The sequence below is a fragment of the Neofelis nebulosa genome, chromosome 7, assembly GCF_028018385.1.
Source record: "Neofelis nebulosa isolate mNeoNeb1 chromosome 7, mNeoNeb1.pri, whole genome shotgun sequence".
NCBI lineage: Eukaryota > Metazoa > Chordata > Mammalia > Carnivora > Felidae > Neofelis > Neofelis nebulosa.
Genome location: NC_080788.1, coordinates 70,802,899 through 70,819,214, shown reverse-complemented (window position 1 = coordinate 70,819,214; position 16,316 = coordinate 70,802,899). Strand labels below are relative to the sequence as shown.

General features: G+C 37.0%; 1 long non-coding RNA gene across 2 annotated transcripts in view; it reads left to right on the top strand.

The window, feature by feature from the left end:
* The first annotated feature begins 12,525 nt into the window (after positions 1-12,525).
* LOC131516821 (uncharacterized) overlaps positions 12,526-16,316 on the top strand; it is a 72,239-nt gene continuing 68,448 nt past the window's right edge. Inside the window, exon 1 of one of the 2 annotated variants that reach the window (XR_009264259.1) lies at positions 12,526-12,601. This is a non-coding gene — a long non-coding RNA (uncharacterized LOC131516821). The remainder of the gene's footprint in view (positions 12,602-16,316) is intronic. The other variant, XR_009264260.1, reaches the window with a different exon arrangement.

Here is a 16,316-nt window from a genome sequence, read left to right as displayed (position 1 = left end):
ATTTCACTTAGCGTAATACCCTTCAGTTACATCCATGTATTTGCAAATGGCAAGATTTCATTCTTTTTGATTGCTGAGTAATGCTCCATTGTATATATATACCACATCTTCTTTATACATTCATCCATCGATGGACATTTGGGCTCTTGCCATATTTTGGCTATTGTTGATAGTGCTGCTATAAACATTGGGGTGCATGTGTCCCTTCAAAACAGAACACATGTATCCCTTGGGTAAATACCTAGTAGTACAATTGCTGGGTCATAGGGTAGTTCTATTTTTAGTTTTTTGAGGAACCTCCATACTGTTTTCCTGAGTGGCTGCACCAGCTTGCATTCCCACTAGCAATGCAAAAGAGATCCTCTTTCTCCACATCCTTGCCAACATCTGTTGCTGCCTGAGTTGTTAATGTTAGCCATTCTGACAGGTGTGAGGTGGTATCTCATGGTGGTTTTGATTTGTATTTCCCAGATGATGAGTGATTTTTCATGTGTCAGTTGGCCATCTGGATGTCTTCTTTGGAGAAGTGTCTGTTCATGTCTTTTGCCCCTTTCTTCACTGGGTATTTGTTTTTGGGGTATTGAATTTGATAAGTTCTTTATAGATTTTGGATACTAACCCTTTATCTGATATGTCGTTTGCAAATATCTTCTCCCATTCTGTCAGTTGCCTTTTAGTTTTGTTGATTGTTTCCTTTGCTGTGCAGAAGAATACTCATTTTTTTATGTATATATAACTGGGTTATCACCAGGAAGTACGAGCTTGTGGAGTAGATATTATTAAATTCAATTTCTCTATATATTTATGAGGGATACCATTATCTTATAAGAACAAATTGGTACCTATTTCTAGGAAGTTCATTCATCAGATATTTCCTGGGATTTTTTTATGTGCCAGCCACTATTTTAGGTGGATGATACAGTGTTAGACAAAGCATAAAGGGTCCCTATATCATAAACTTTAATTTTATATTGATTAAAAGGTATAAATTTGTCTTTTAAGATTTTCTTATCCCTTCTCCTGTCACTCCTTTTATTCTCCTAGTTGCTTTCCAATAAATCTTCATTCTTCCTTGTTCTTTTCTGCCTGTTCCTTACACATGCTACTGACTGATTCCACCACATTGATTACACTCACAGCTCCACATTTCGTATTGTGATTGCCTCATTCTAGAATGATTAAAGATCATTAATAGATTAAATTATGATATAAATAGAAGTTTTGAGTCTTTAAGCTAATAAGTTCATATGTTGTAGGATTTTCCTGTTTAAAAAAGTTAATTATCACTCAAACTCAAGACATTTATTTCAGCAGTGTTAATCTAAGAGTAATAAAAATTTTCAAATCCAACAAATTAATTCAGACTTCAATTTATTTGTAAGATGCAATACCCACTTTCGTGACAAGACTCCTGAAGTGTTAAGTTTATATGTTTTATCTCAGTTTGACAGAATAAACCACGTAATCTTAAGAAGTCAACTGATGCATCAGCACTCCTGTATCCCTTGGGTAAATTCCTAGCAGTGCTATTGCTGGGTCATAGGGTAGATATATTTTTAATCTTCTGAGGAACCTCCACACTGTTTTCCAGAGTGGCTGCACCAGTTAGTAGATAAAGAAATTGTGGTTTATATATACAATGGAATACTACTTGGCAATGAGAAAGAATGAAATATGGCCTTTTGTAGCAATGTGGATGGAACTGGAGAGTGTTATGCTAAGTGAAATAAGTCAAACAGAGAAAGAGAGTACCGTATGTTTTAACTCTTATGTGGATCCTGAGAAACTTAACAGAAGACCATGGGGGAGGAAAAGGGGGGAAAAAGTTATAGAGGGATGCAGGCAAACCATAAGAGACTCTTAAAAACTGAGAATAAACTGAGGGTTGATGGGGGGTGGGAGGGAGGGGAAAGTGGGTGATGGGCATTGAGAAGGGCACCTGATGGCATGAGCACTGAGTATTGTATGGAAACCAATTTGATAATAAATTTCATATTAAAAAAAAAAGAAGTCAACCTAATTCTTCAACTGCAACTTTATGAAAGGGATGAAATGGGTGGTGTGTTTAGGAAGTCACCTTATGCTCAGCAGTGTAGAGGGTACTGCCATGAAATCTTCCAAGGATAATGTCATCAATTCCATATGCTCCCCAGATTCAATTCTCTTCCCCAAATTCTTTGTCCTTATGTGCCTGTAACGTGGGTGATTTAAATATGGATAAAAAGTCCACTGACAGTAGTATGAATGAACTGAAAATGGTAAAACATAAAAGGGGGTTCCAGTCCACAATGTGATTTAGGAAGATCCTGAACTCACCTCCTCCTCAGACACACCAACTCTATATCTATTTATAGAGCAATTCCTCCTGAAGAACTGAGGGGTCACTGAATACCTTGTGCACAACAAAAGATTGAAGGCAAAGAGAGAATAGCCAGAGAGCAGAGACAAAGACACAGTAAGGAAGGAAACTTCCACCCTAGATGCTGCATACCGCAGTGGGGAAGCATAGTACCAAGGGACTAGAAGCACATTTGTCTACCCTAGGGCACAGAAAGAAAGCCATGGTTTAAAAGAGCAACCAGTATGTAATAGAGCCAATGCTAGAAATTCATCAAATGGCAAGGGAGCTGCTGGAACTCTCTCTGGGTTGGAGGAGCTAGCAAATCCCACAGTTTACACTTCCCTCCATTTAGAGTGCAGACCAGAGCAGGGTCTGGATGCCATACCCAGCCTGCCATCTCAGACTACACTGGGCCTCTAGTCCACCCCAGCCCCAGCCATCCCACCAAGGCATCCCCAGGGTGGTGCACCAGGACACTATAGCTATATAGCTCCAGCAGTTGCACCAAGGTGACACAGGCACAAAGCTCCTTGCCCATACTACTGCAGCTTCAGATGGCTGGCAAAGGCACTCCTGGTGCAGAGCACTCAGGGACTTCCCAGCTAACACCTACTTCAGCTCCAATCACCCACAAGGGCATCCCCAGGCTGAGCACCCTAAGACACCCCAGCTTGCAACCACTTCAGCTTCAGCTATCCTGCCAGGGCACCCTCAGTGTAAAGACACCCTGGATGCTCCAGCCTCTGCCCACTTCAGCTTGAACCATCCTTCTAGGATACTCTCTTTGCACAGAGAGACCAAAGATCACACTGGCCCACACCTGCTTCAGTGTGAGCTGTCCTTCCATGGTTTCTTCTATGTAAAGAACCCCCAAAACCACCCTAATCAATAACCACTTCCACTGTCCTTCTAGGGTGCCCCCTGCACAGAGTGCCCCAGGATATCCTGACCCACACCCTGCCTCAACTCTAGCCACCCTACCAGGTCACCCTCTGAACAGAGTCCTGGCTTTTACTCACTTCCCTTCAGTTATTCTGCCAATGTGCCCTCTGTGTTCGTAGAGCCCTAGGACCTCCCAACTTGTACCCACTTTAGCTTTAGCTGTCTTCCCAGGGTATCTACTGCAAGGAGAGCCTTGGGATCTACTGTCCTGTACCCTGCCTCAGTTCCAGCCACTATACCAGGGAACCCTCTGCACTCAGCACCACAAGACACCGCAGCTTGGACCACTTCAACTTCAGCTGTCATACCAGAATGAGCTCTATGTAGAGAGGCCCAGGACCTCCAGCTTGCACCCATGTCAGCTTCAGCTATCCTGCCAGGGCACCTTCTGCACATAAAGCCCTAGGACATTCCTGATCTGAGCACACTTTAGCTTCAGGGGTCCTTCTAGTTCTCCCTTTTAATAGAACCTCAAGACTTCCCTAGCCAAAGCCCACTTCTGCTCCAGCCATCCCATCAGGGTAGCCCCAGCAAAAAGTGACCTCTGACCTCAGCCCATGCCATCCACAGCTTCAGCTAGCCTACAAAAGTCACCAAGCTCACACAGTCTACATAGGGAACAAATACACACAAGACTATTCCTTCAAGTTTAGAAGTAGCTTTTCCACCTAATTCAAAGAAACAAAAAAAGTCAATAAGTTAACACCTATTCTCCTCAATCTATCCCAAGATAGAAGAGGAAAGAAAGCTTTCAAATATAATTCCAGAAGGCCAACATTACCATGAAACCAAAGCCAAAGACATTACAAAAAATAAAACTACAGGCCAATATCACCGATAAGCACAGATGCAAAGATCCTCAACAAAATATTAGCAAACTGCACTCAACAATACATTAAAAGGATCATTCACCATGATTAAGTGGAATGTATTCCAGGGATGAAGGATGGTTCAATATTCATAAATCAATAAGACACAACACATTAACAAAATGAAGGTTAAAACTCATACGATCATTTCAACAGATGCAGAAAAAGTATTTGACAAAATATATTCGTTCATAATAAAAACTCAATGATGTGGGTTTAGAGGAAACATATCTCATACATAATAAAAGCCCCATATGAAAAACCCACAGCTAAGATCATACTCAATGATTAAAAACTGAAAGCTTTCCTCTAAGATCAGGAACAAGACAGTGATGTACACTCTCACCACTTTTATTTAACTTAGTATTATAAGTTCTACCCACTGCAATCAGAAAGAAGAAGCCATAAAAGGCATCCATACTAGTAAGGAAGAAGTTACATTGTCAGTATTTGCAGATGACATGATACAATACATAGAACACTCATCATATACTGCACCAAAACAAGTTCTAGCACTGATAAATAAATTCAATAAAGTTGCAGGAAACAAAATTAATATACAGAAGTCTGCTGCATTTCTATACACAATAACAAAGTAACAGAAGGAGAAATTAATAATATTACTTACAAGTGTACGAAAAAGAATAAAATACCTAGGAATAAACTTAACAAAGGACCTATACCTCAAAAACTATAAAACACTGATGAAAGAAATTGAAGAGAACACAAGTACAAAAATATTACATGGATTGGAAGAAGTAATTTTGTTGAAATATCCATTCTACCCAAAGAAAGCTACAGATTTAATTCAATCCCTATCAAACCACCAACATTTTTTACAGAACTAGAGTAAATAATCCAAAATTTGTAGAGAACCACAAAAAGCCCTGAATAGCCAAAGCAACTTGGAAAAGAAAAACAAATCTGGGGTTATCACAATTCCACATCTCAAGATACACTACAAATCTGTTGTAACAAAAACAGTATGGTACTGGCACAAAAACAGACACATAAGGGGCAGCTGGTTGGCTCAGTCAGTTGAGTATCTGACTGTCGATTTCAGCTCAGGTCATGATCCTAGGGTCATGGGATCAAGTCTTGCATCGGGCTCTGTGCTGAGCACGGAGCCTGCTTAAGATTCTCCCTCTCTCTCCTTCTGTCCCTCTCCCCTGCTCACATGCTCACTCTCTATATATATAACAAAAATAAACAAAAATCAGACACATAGATCAGTAGGATAGAATAGAAAGCCCAGAAATAAACCCAGACTTATGTGCTCAATTAATCTATATAACAAAGAAAGCAAGAATATACAATGGAGAAAAGAGTCTGTTCCCTAACTGGTTCTGGGAAAACTGGATGGCTACATGCAAAAGAATGAAATTGGACCATTTTCTTACACTATACACAAAAATAAACTCAAAATGGGTTAAAGACCTTAGTAAGACCCCATAAAACTCCTTGAAGAAAACAGAGGCAATAATTTCTTTTACATTGGTCATAGTAACATTTTTCCAGATGTGCCTCCTCAGGCAAGGAAAGCAAAATCAAAAATAAACTATGAGGACTACACTAAAATAAAAAGCTTTTGCACAGGAAAAGATCAACAAAACTAAAAGGCAACCAATTAAACAGGAGACTATATCCCCAAATGATATATCAGATAAGGGGGTAATATCCAAGATATATGAAGAACTTATGGAACTCTACATCAAAAAAAAAAAAAGCTAGTAATCTGATTTAAAAATCAGAACATCAGAATATACATTTTTCCAAAGAATACATACAAAAGCCCAACAGATACCTGAAAAGATACTCAACATCACTCATTATCAGAGAAATGCAAATCAAAACCACAGTTATCACCTCACACCTGTCAGAATGGCTAGAACGAAAAACACAAGAAAAAAGTGTTGGCAAGGGTGTAGAGAAAAAGGAACCCTCGTGCACAGTTGGTGGGAATGCAAACTGGTGCAGCTACTGTGGAAAAACAGTATGGAGGTTCCTCAAAAACTTAAAAATATAAATACCATATGATCCAGTATTTCTACCACTGGATATTTACCCAAAGGGGGAAAAAACACTAATTTGAAAAGATATATGTACTACTATGTTTACTAAAGATTATTTACAATAGCCAAGATATGGAAGCAACCCAAGTGTTAATCCATAGGTAAATGGATGAAGAAGCCATTTCAATGAATGAAGCCAAAATTAATGATATTTTGCCATTTATGACTTCATGCATGGGTGGACCTACAGGGTATTATGCTAAGTGAAACAAGTCAGACAGAAAAAGGCAAATACCATATGCGTCACTTATATATGGAATCTAAAAAAAAAAAAAAAAGAAAAGAAAAACTAAAAAGTGCAAACAGACAATAAACAGAACTTGATGGTTGTAGGGATGTGGGGAAGGGCAAAATCGATAAAGGGAAACAAGAGACACAGACTTCCAAATGATTAATTCACAGGGATAAAAAGTACAGCAGAGAGAATATAGTCAATGGTAATTTAATAGTGTTATATGGTGATTGATGATAGCTACACTTGCGGCGAGCACAGCCTAATGTATAGAGGTTTCACATAACTAAGTTGTACACCTGGAACTAATACAACAGTAACATTTTGTGCCGACTACAACTTTAAAAAAACACTGTAAGGGAAATAAATGACCAGTAACTTCTGTGACAAAAGATTTTAATTGAGGCAAATTCTACGTCTCTGAAAACCAGACAGGAAAAACCAGGGAGAGATTTCTTTTGGAAAATGAATATAATAAAAATCACTCATTTGTACTTGGTAATTGAAAAAATCATGTGCATGTGCAGTCAGGACACATGCTCATAAAACGCCTAAAAAGACGCAAAAATTCCATCCCTGGCTGATTTCTAGGATGGTACAAGAGAAAAGTACAGGTTAATGAAGGTTTTTTATACGGCCTACGAGTTTAGGGAATAAATTAACTAATACTGGGAGAGGCTTTTTGTTTTTTTATCTTTTATCCTATATTTTTGTTAATCCAAACGTGTTTGGTCAAAGCTCTGTATCCAGCTGCCATTTGGATGATCCCAAGTTCAGTGGAAATGCTGAACTGCAATGAGAGTCTGCAATGACCAAAACTCAGAGGGTGGGAAATCAAGTGTCAAAGACCCAAGTTTTTCAACAAATAAATTTATGGAAAAGAAAAAGATTGGAGGAAAATCTACACTGAAAAGATTGGAAAGGCATGTCAAATGAAAAAGAAATGGGCAAGACAAACTATGTATTGTCTTGGGATGCATATTTGGAAGACAAAGCTGCAAAAAAAGAAATGGAAGGAAGTCTTTAACAGAATCACAGTTACTTTTGAGGGGAAAGCTGGTTGTGATTTGGACAAGTTACAGGGATTTCTGGGATGGACTACTTGACTTAGTTCTGTATCTTGACTTAGGTGACAATTACTTTATAAAATTTTATTAAGAAATAAACTTGTTTTGAACCATTATCTGTATCATGTTTTATTTTGTAATTAAAAAATAATGAATAAATAAAATCAAAGCCAAAGCATGATGAATGAGTGGTAGCACAAAACCTCCCACCTATAACCACCCTTGTCTAGAGACCTACATTCAACTATTGTTCATAGAGGCTAGTCCCACCAGTGCACCTGTATTTTTAATACTAAAACACAATGGGCAAGGGAAAGTGTGCTCTTCTGCCTGAGGGCATACAGCAACTGTATCTTTAGGGAGTCAGAACAACTCAAAAAGTTTTTGTCTGCTGCACAATTCTCCCCTGTGCAAAGAGTTACACAAAATACTGCAATCATAAAAGCAGTTAATTAACAGCACTAATTGCGCTTGGGTAGTGACCAAGTTCAACTTGGAAACTTGGTGCTGCCAGCCAGAAATCAGTCTGTTATGGGAATTGTCTCCTAGAATCATGTTGGTTTTCCCAGAGTAACTATGGGGAGAAGTGGTTAATGAGTCACCTGGGAGGTCACATCTCTTTCTGTAAATTACCATTTCCTTCCCCTACTTAAAAAAAAAAGTGGTCATGAAGGCAGAAGAAAGCTCTTGAATAACAAGGAAAGCAAGTAATAAAAATAACAGGAAAGGGAAAATTGCATTAACAATTACAGCACTGCAGTGTCCCTCAGCCTTTGAATAACTTCTTCTAACAGTATAAACTAACAAGGTTCTGGTCGATCAGACTCACTCTATGTATTCCAATTTGGGTCTAGGTTTGTAGTCAACCAAATAAATCAAACTGTTATGGTCACTCCAAGCCTTCTGAGCTAACAAAGAACCATTGTTTAGTGTAATAGTATCATTAAATGTGGCCCAATCCAACATTATTTTACTTCTATCCTAGTCCAACACCCTTAGGATCCATTCCCATACATATGTTACAGGTGTCTGTGGATACAAATATGTAAAATCTTAGTTATTTTGGAGTGTACTGCATCTTGTCATAGATTCCACTTTGTCCCTGACTCACTGGAGTTTTCTAGGACTTGAGCCTGACTATAGGACTACGAACAATGTGAAGAGGTGGGAACAGGCACTGATAATTGTCGGCAATCCCCTGTCTGGTAACCAACTCAGGAGAGGTCGTTATAGTTTTCAGATAAGCACAGACAAATTTCTTCAGATAGAAGAAAATTCTTCCACCAGGAAGAATAATTTAGAAAACTTATGAATTCAAGTTTTCTTCTTTTATTAGAATCTGCCAATATTCCCCATCTTGATTTTCAAAGGTTTACCCCTTCCCAGCCAACCCATAACTTTAAAGGACAGTATGAGATTGTAAATTCAATTTACCTTGTAACTCAGCAAGCCACATATCAGGATTTTCCCCCCTAAAATCCATGACCCTGCAGCTATAATAAAAGTATCTTTGAGGGCAATCACAGAGGCTTTCTGGTCCCTTACTTGGCCTTTAGATGGGAATTTAAAGCCTTGAACTCTCCCATTTTCTTTCCCCATGATCTCCAGTCTACTATAAACAACCAACCAAACCCATTATACTCCATGTTTTTACTGAATGATTCTGTAACAATGTCTTGATCATCCAAAGACTTGCCTTCTATGAACACTCAATTGCTAGTGTTTACAGGTGATAATGGATGCAATTGTTTTGCTACTGCATGGTAATGACTACCTATATCCCCTTTATTGCTGACAAGGTCATTTATACTTTTAAATCTAATCTGATCAGAAAACAAATTTCCAGAAATAGAAATAATATAAAACCAATTTATAGAACTCATTCTCTTTTTTATTGCAATGTAATTGATGTATAAAATCATATTATTTTCAGGTGTACAACTTAATGATTCAATATTTGTATATATTGCAAAATGATCACAATAAGTCTGGTTAACATCACCACACACAGTTACTTTTTTATTATTTAGAGAGAGAGAAAAATCGCAAGCTGGGGAGAGGGGCAAAGGGAGAGAGACAGAATCTCAAGCAGCCTCCACACTCAGCATGGACAGAGGACTCAATTCCACAATCCTTGGATCATGACCTGAGCTAAAATCAAGAGTCAGACACTCAACCAACTGAGCCACCCAAGCACCACTTTTTAAATTTGAAAAAATTTTTATTTCTCATGGTTACATTTTTTGTTCTTGTGATGAGAATTATGATATATTCTCTTAGGAACTTTTAAATATACAATATGGTTTTATTAACTATACTCACTATGCTATACATTTATATCCCCAGGACTTATTTTAAAACTGAAAGTTTGTACCTTTGACTACCTTCGCCCATTTTGCCTACACTCCATCCCCCAACTCCCTGCCTCCGGCAACTGCCAATTTGTTCTCTGTATCTACAAGTTTATTTGTTAGATTCCACATACGCATGCATCATAACTATTTGTCTTTCTCTGATTTATTTCACTTTACATAAATCCATGTTGTCACAAATGGCAAGATTCCCTTCTTTCTCATTGTTGAATGATATTCTATTGTGTATATATGTCACATGTTCTTTATCCATTTATCCTTTGATGAACACAGGTTGCTTCCATGTCTCAGCTGTTGTCAATAAGGCTGCAGTGAATATGGGAGTGCATATATCTTTTCAGTATTTTAGTATTTAGTATTTCATTTCCTTCAGTATAGACCCAGAAGTGAAATTGCTGGGTCACATGGCAGTTCTATTTTTAATCTTTTGAGGAAACCCTGTACTGCTTTCCATAGTGGCTGCATCAGTTTACATCCCCACTAACAATGCACACAGGTTCCCTTTTCTCCACATTCTTACCGACACTTGTTAGCACTCATATTTTTGAGGATAGCCATTCTAACAGGTGTGATAGGTCAGGTATGAGATATCACAATGAGGTGATATCTCATTGTGGTTTTGACTTGTATTTCCCTCATGATTAGTAATGTTAGGCAGCTTTTTATGTGCCTGATGACCATTTGTATGCCTTCTTAGAAAAATATCTATTCAAATCCTCTGCCAATTTTTTAATCAGATTTTTTTCTATTAAGTTCTGGGTTCTTCATATACTTTGGATATTAACTCTTTATTAGATACATACGTTGCAAATATTTTCTCCCATTGTGTAGGTTACCTTTTCATTTTTTTTCTTTTGCTGTAATGAGGCTTTTTAGTTTGACATAGTCCCACTTACTTAATTTTGCTTTGTTGCTTGTGCTTTTGCTATCATATCCAGAAAATTGCTAAAAAGACTAATATCAAGGAGCTTCTTCCCTATTTTTTTTCTCCTACTTTTAGTGTCAGCCTTACATTTGAATCTTTAATCCACTTTGAGTTAATTTTCAGTATGGTGTAAGATAGGAGTCCAATATCACCTTTCTGCATGCGCTTCTTCAATTTTCCCAGCACCATGTGTTGGAAAGACTGTAATCATTTGCTTTATTTTGTTCACATCATACTTAGACCCAAAGTTAGGATACACAGAATGAAGCTGATTTGCCATAACCTCCTTAGTCTACTGTAGAAGATATTCGAAGGCTGAGGGAGACTGTAATGCTGCTCACTCATTTCCAACCACGTTCCCCATGAAATCCACAGAATACTCCATCAAGACTAGAAGAAATAAAATCAGAAAGGAAGTTCTAGCATTATGGAAAAGGTGTAGGTCAAGAATGTCAGCACTGCCTTTAAACTTGGCTCCCTGAATTCAATAGGGCTGATGAGGTAACTAGGGTATCAGTGGCCAAGTGGCAGCACTTAACTGCCAGACATAATATGGGTGTGGTACCATAAGAAGCAACAGAACTAAAGCAATAATAAAATAGTTTGACCTGAAAATACCTTTGGCATTAGATAATTAATCACAGTACCTCTATAACTGAAAAAAGATGGGCAGCTTAATAAAAGTCTTATTTGATTTGTATGAACAGAAAGTATTTCTATCTGGTCACCTGGTCACCAAGAATGTGACAAATAAAAGCAACAGAGATTCACATTGTCTCTACAATTTCCAGACTTTAGCCACTTGACAAATACAGGACTCTTTGAATAAAAAAAAGACTGGATCTCTTTGAAGAAGGACCTAGTACAGGGTAAAAAGAAAATACACTGTAAATATTTCTCATTGCTTTTATTAAAGCTAGGATCATTTACCAGAGTGATTGTACATTGAGGAAGGAGAAATAACCAGACTTCTGGAGAATTTCGGGACTGTAACTCTGAATTTACGCTAATTTCTGGACACTAAAATACTACTGTGGTCCACCAGTCAAAGGAGGGCCTACTGGAGATGAAGTTAAGGGAATTTTGCTTGGTTCTATCTCACAGTGGGCCCAGCATGTCCTAACCCTTTTGGGTTATTTCAGGAGTCCTAATATTCATAGTTGGAATAGACATACATGGCAAATGGAAGAATATTTGCATTGGTTCTCTGATACATGTGATATGAACTATTATAGTATCAGTGGTGTAGTGTAAGCCACTATTACTCTCTCTTCATACCAAAAGAGAAAACTAGACACAAAACCAAATTCCTGGAGCAGTTTCAAGGATTAGTGACACCATCATGGACTTGAAAGATACAAGACTGGTGATTCCTAACATATCCTTATTAAAATCACCTATGAGCCTGTGCAGAAGTCAAAGAATCTTAATGAAATACTTTGTCAACTCACAAAAGTGGTGATTTAATTGCAGCTTCTTTACCAGATGCATTTAACTGTCCTGATACCTGGTAGGCAGCTATTAATGTAGCAAAGAGTTTTTTTTTCTCTATACCTATTAGCAAAGATCATCATAAACGGTTTGCTTCCAGCACCCAGAACCAAAAACAAACCTTCAGTGTCCTATGCTAGAGTATACCAGAATTCCAAGTCCTATGTCATAATCTAATCTGCAAGGAACTTCACTTCTTCTCTATTCCAAAGAACATCACCATGGCTCACTATATTGTTAGTCTGACAACTGGACCAGAGCAAGAAGTAGCAGCTACTCTAGATACCTTGGTAAGATATACATGTATATCATAGAATGGAAAATAAATCTCAAAAGTATTCATGGGCTGTCACGGCAGTAAAATTTCTAGGAGTACAGTGGTCTGGGGACGGCCAAGATATCTTATACAAAGTGGACAAGTTGCTGTATCTTGTGCTGCTGCATCTACCACAAACAAAGAGGCACAATTTTCTGTGTGACTTAATATTTTGGAGGTAACATATGCCTCATTTTGGCATAATATTCCAATCTAATAACCAAGTAACTCAAAATACTTCCAGTTTTGGACAGGGCATAGAACCAGAGAAGGCTTTACAGCAGCTTCAGACTATCTTGAAAGCCTCTCTGACATTTGGTCTCTCTGATCCAGCAAATACTACAAAGAATGTATAACATATAGGACCAATGAATGCTGCCTTTGGAGGTTCCCTATGGGTGAATCATAACCTCAGACCTTTAGACTTTGGGAGCACCCACATACCATCTTCTACAGATACTCAATATATTTTTGAGAAAGAACTTTTAGCTTGCTTCTAGGCTCCAGTAGAGACTGAACAGTTGAACAAGTGTCACCAAATGCGATGCAATCTGAGCTTTCCACCATTGTATGGATATACCAGTTTGCTTATGCATCCACATATTTAAGGGTATATTGCTTGCTTTCGGTGTGGACAATTGTTAATAAAGCTCTATAACCAGCCATCGCATGTTTTTGTGTGGACATAAGTTTTCAACTCATTTGGGGAAATACCAAGTAGCATGACTGCTAGATAGTACATTAAGAGTATATGCAGTTTCGTAAGAAACTGCCAAACTGTCTTCCAAAGCAGCCATACCATCATGCATACTTACTAACAAAGAATAGGAGCCCTCACAAACATTTGGTGTCACAAATGTTTTGGATTTTAGCCATTCTAACAGGTATGTAGTGGCATTACATTGTCTTATTTTACAGTTCCCTAATGATGATGTTGAGCATCTTTTTATAATCATTTTCTTACCTTTACCTAGCTCATAATTTATTATGTTTACTCTTTTCCCAGCTTAATTGAAGTCTAAATGAAATATAAAAGTGTATATATGTAAGCAGTACAACATGGTATTTTGATATACACGTACACTATGAAATGATTACCATGATCAATATTAACATATCACCTCAGTTACCTTTGTATATGTGTATGCGTGTGTGTGAAGAGAACACTGAAGTTATACTCACCCTGTTAGTAAATTTCATTTATATAGTACAAGATCATTAACTACAGTCAACTTGCTGTATATTAGAACTCCAAGACTTATTCACCCTAAATAACTTGAACTTTGCTCCATTTGACCAACATCTGCCCATTTCTCCTATTCCCTGTATCTTGGAAACTGTTGGTTCTTCTTCTATTGGTTCAAAGTTTTAGATTCCACATATAAGTGAGATCATATAGCATTTCTGTCTTTCTGTGTCTGGCTTATTTCACTTAACATAATAACTTCCTGGTTCATCCATGTTGTCATAATATTCCATTCTCTGTTTGTGTCACATTTTTGTTACCTACTCATCCGTCACAAGTTTCCATATCTTGGCTGCTGTGAATAATGCTGCAATAAACAGGGGAATGCTGTTATCTCTTCAAGATACTTATAGTTCTATTTTTAATTTTTAAAGAACTTCCATACTGTTTTCCATGATGGCTATAGCAATTTACATTCCTACCAACAACATACAAGAGTACCCTTTTGTCTATATTCTTAAAAACACTTGTTGTCTTTTTGCCTTTTTTGTATTAGCAATTCTAATAAGTGTGAAGTGATACATCATTGTGGTTTTCATTTGCATTTCACAGATGATTAGTGATATCGACCATCTGTTTAAGACATTTGTTCATTTTTTAATCAAGTTATTTATTTCCCACCTGTTGAATTGTAGGTGTTTCTTACATATTTGGATGGATATTAACCCCTTGTCAGACTTATAGTTTGCAAGTATTTTTGCCCCATTCCATGAGTTGTCTCTACAAACTGCTGATTGCTTTCTTCACTGTGCAGAAGCTTTTTAGTTTGATACAATCCCATTTGTCTATTTTTGTCTTTATTGCTTTTGCTGTTGGTATCAAATTTTTCAAAAACACGCCTAGACCACTGTCAAGAAGCTTTTCCGTATCTTTTCTTTTAGCACTTGTCCTAATTTCACAGTTTATGCTTTAAGTCTTTAATCAATTTTGCATGTTTTTTTGGGGGGGGGGGAGATAAGGTGTGAAACAAGGATCTCATTCTTCTGCATGTGATACCCAAATTTTCCAACACCATTTATTAAAGAGTCCTTTACTTATTGTGTATTCTTGGTGGCTTTGTCAAAGATTATTTGACCATATATCTATGCTTTTATTTCTGGGCTCTCTATTCAGTTGGTCCATTTTCCTGTTTTTATGCCAATACCATACTGTTTTGATTACTATAGATGTGTAATATAGTTTGAAATCAGGCAATGTAATGCCTCCAGCTTTGTTCTCCTTGCTCAAGTATGCTTTGGCTATTCAGGATCTTTTGTGGTTCCACACACATTTTAGAGGTTTTTTTTTCCATTTCTGTGAAAAATGCCATTGGAATTTTGGTAGGATTGCATTGAGTGTACAGATCACTTTAGGGAATATAGATATTTTAACAATATTAATTTTTCCAGTCTATGAACATGTGATATCTTTCCATTTCATTTGTGTCTTCAGTTTCTTTCATCATTGACTTAATAGTTTTCAATGGACAGATCTTTCCTCTCCTTGGTTAGATTTATTCCTGAGTACCTCATATTGTTTGATGCTATTGCAAACAGTTTAATTTCTTTTTTAAATACTTGTTAGTGTATAGAAATGGAAGTGATTTGGGTATGTTAATTTTGTATCCTGCAACTTTATTGAATTCATTTATTACTTCTAATGGTTTTTTTTTGGTGGAGTCTTTAGAGCTTTCTCATATCATATCATGTCATCTGCAAATGGAGACAGTTTTACTTTTTCTTTTCCGATTTGGATGCACTTTGTTTTTCTTGTTTAATTGCTCTGGCTTAACTATGTCAAATAAAAGTGGCAAGACAGCATCCGTTGTCTTATTCCTGATCTTAGAGGAAAAACTTTCAGCTTTTCATTATTGAGTATTGTATTACGTGTGGTTTTGTCATATATGGCCTTTATTATATTAAGTTATATTCCTTCCATGCCTAATTTATCACCTTTATTATGAAAGGATATTTTGTCAAATGCTTTTTCAGTATCTATTGAGATGATCATATGATTTTTATCCTTCATTCTGGTAATATATGTCACATTTATTGATATGCATAGATTGAACCATCCTTGAATCCCAGAAATAAATCCCACTTGATTATGGTATATAATTTTTTAATGTGCTGGTGAATTTTGTAGACTAGCATTTTGCTGAGGGTTTTTACATGTATATTCGTAAGGAATATTGGCCTATAATTTTCTTTTCTTGTAATGTCATGGTCTAGCTTTGGTATCAGAGTAATGCTGTCCTAGTAGAATAAATTCAGAGTATTCACTAGTCTTCAACTTTTTAAAATAGTTTGAAAAGGACTATTAATTTTTCTTAAAATGTTTGGTAGAATTAACCAGTGAAGCCATCTTAACCTGGGATTTTGTTGTTGGAAAGTTTTTGATTATTGATTCAATCTCCTTTCTCATTATTAGTATATTCAGATTTTGTATTTCTTTTTGATACAGT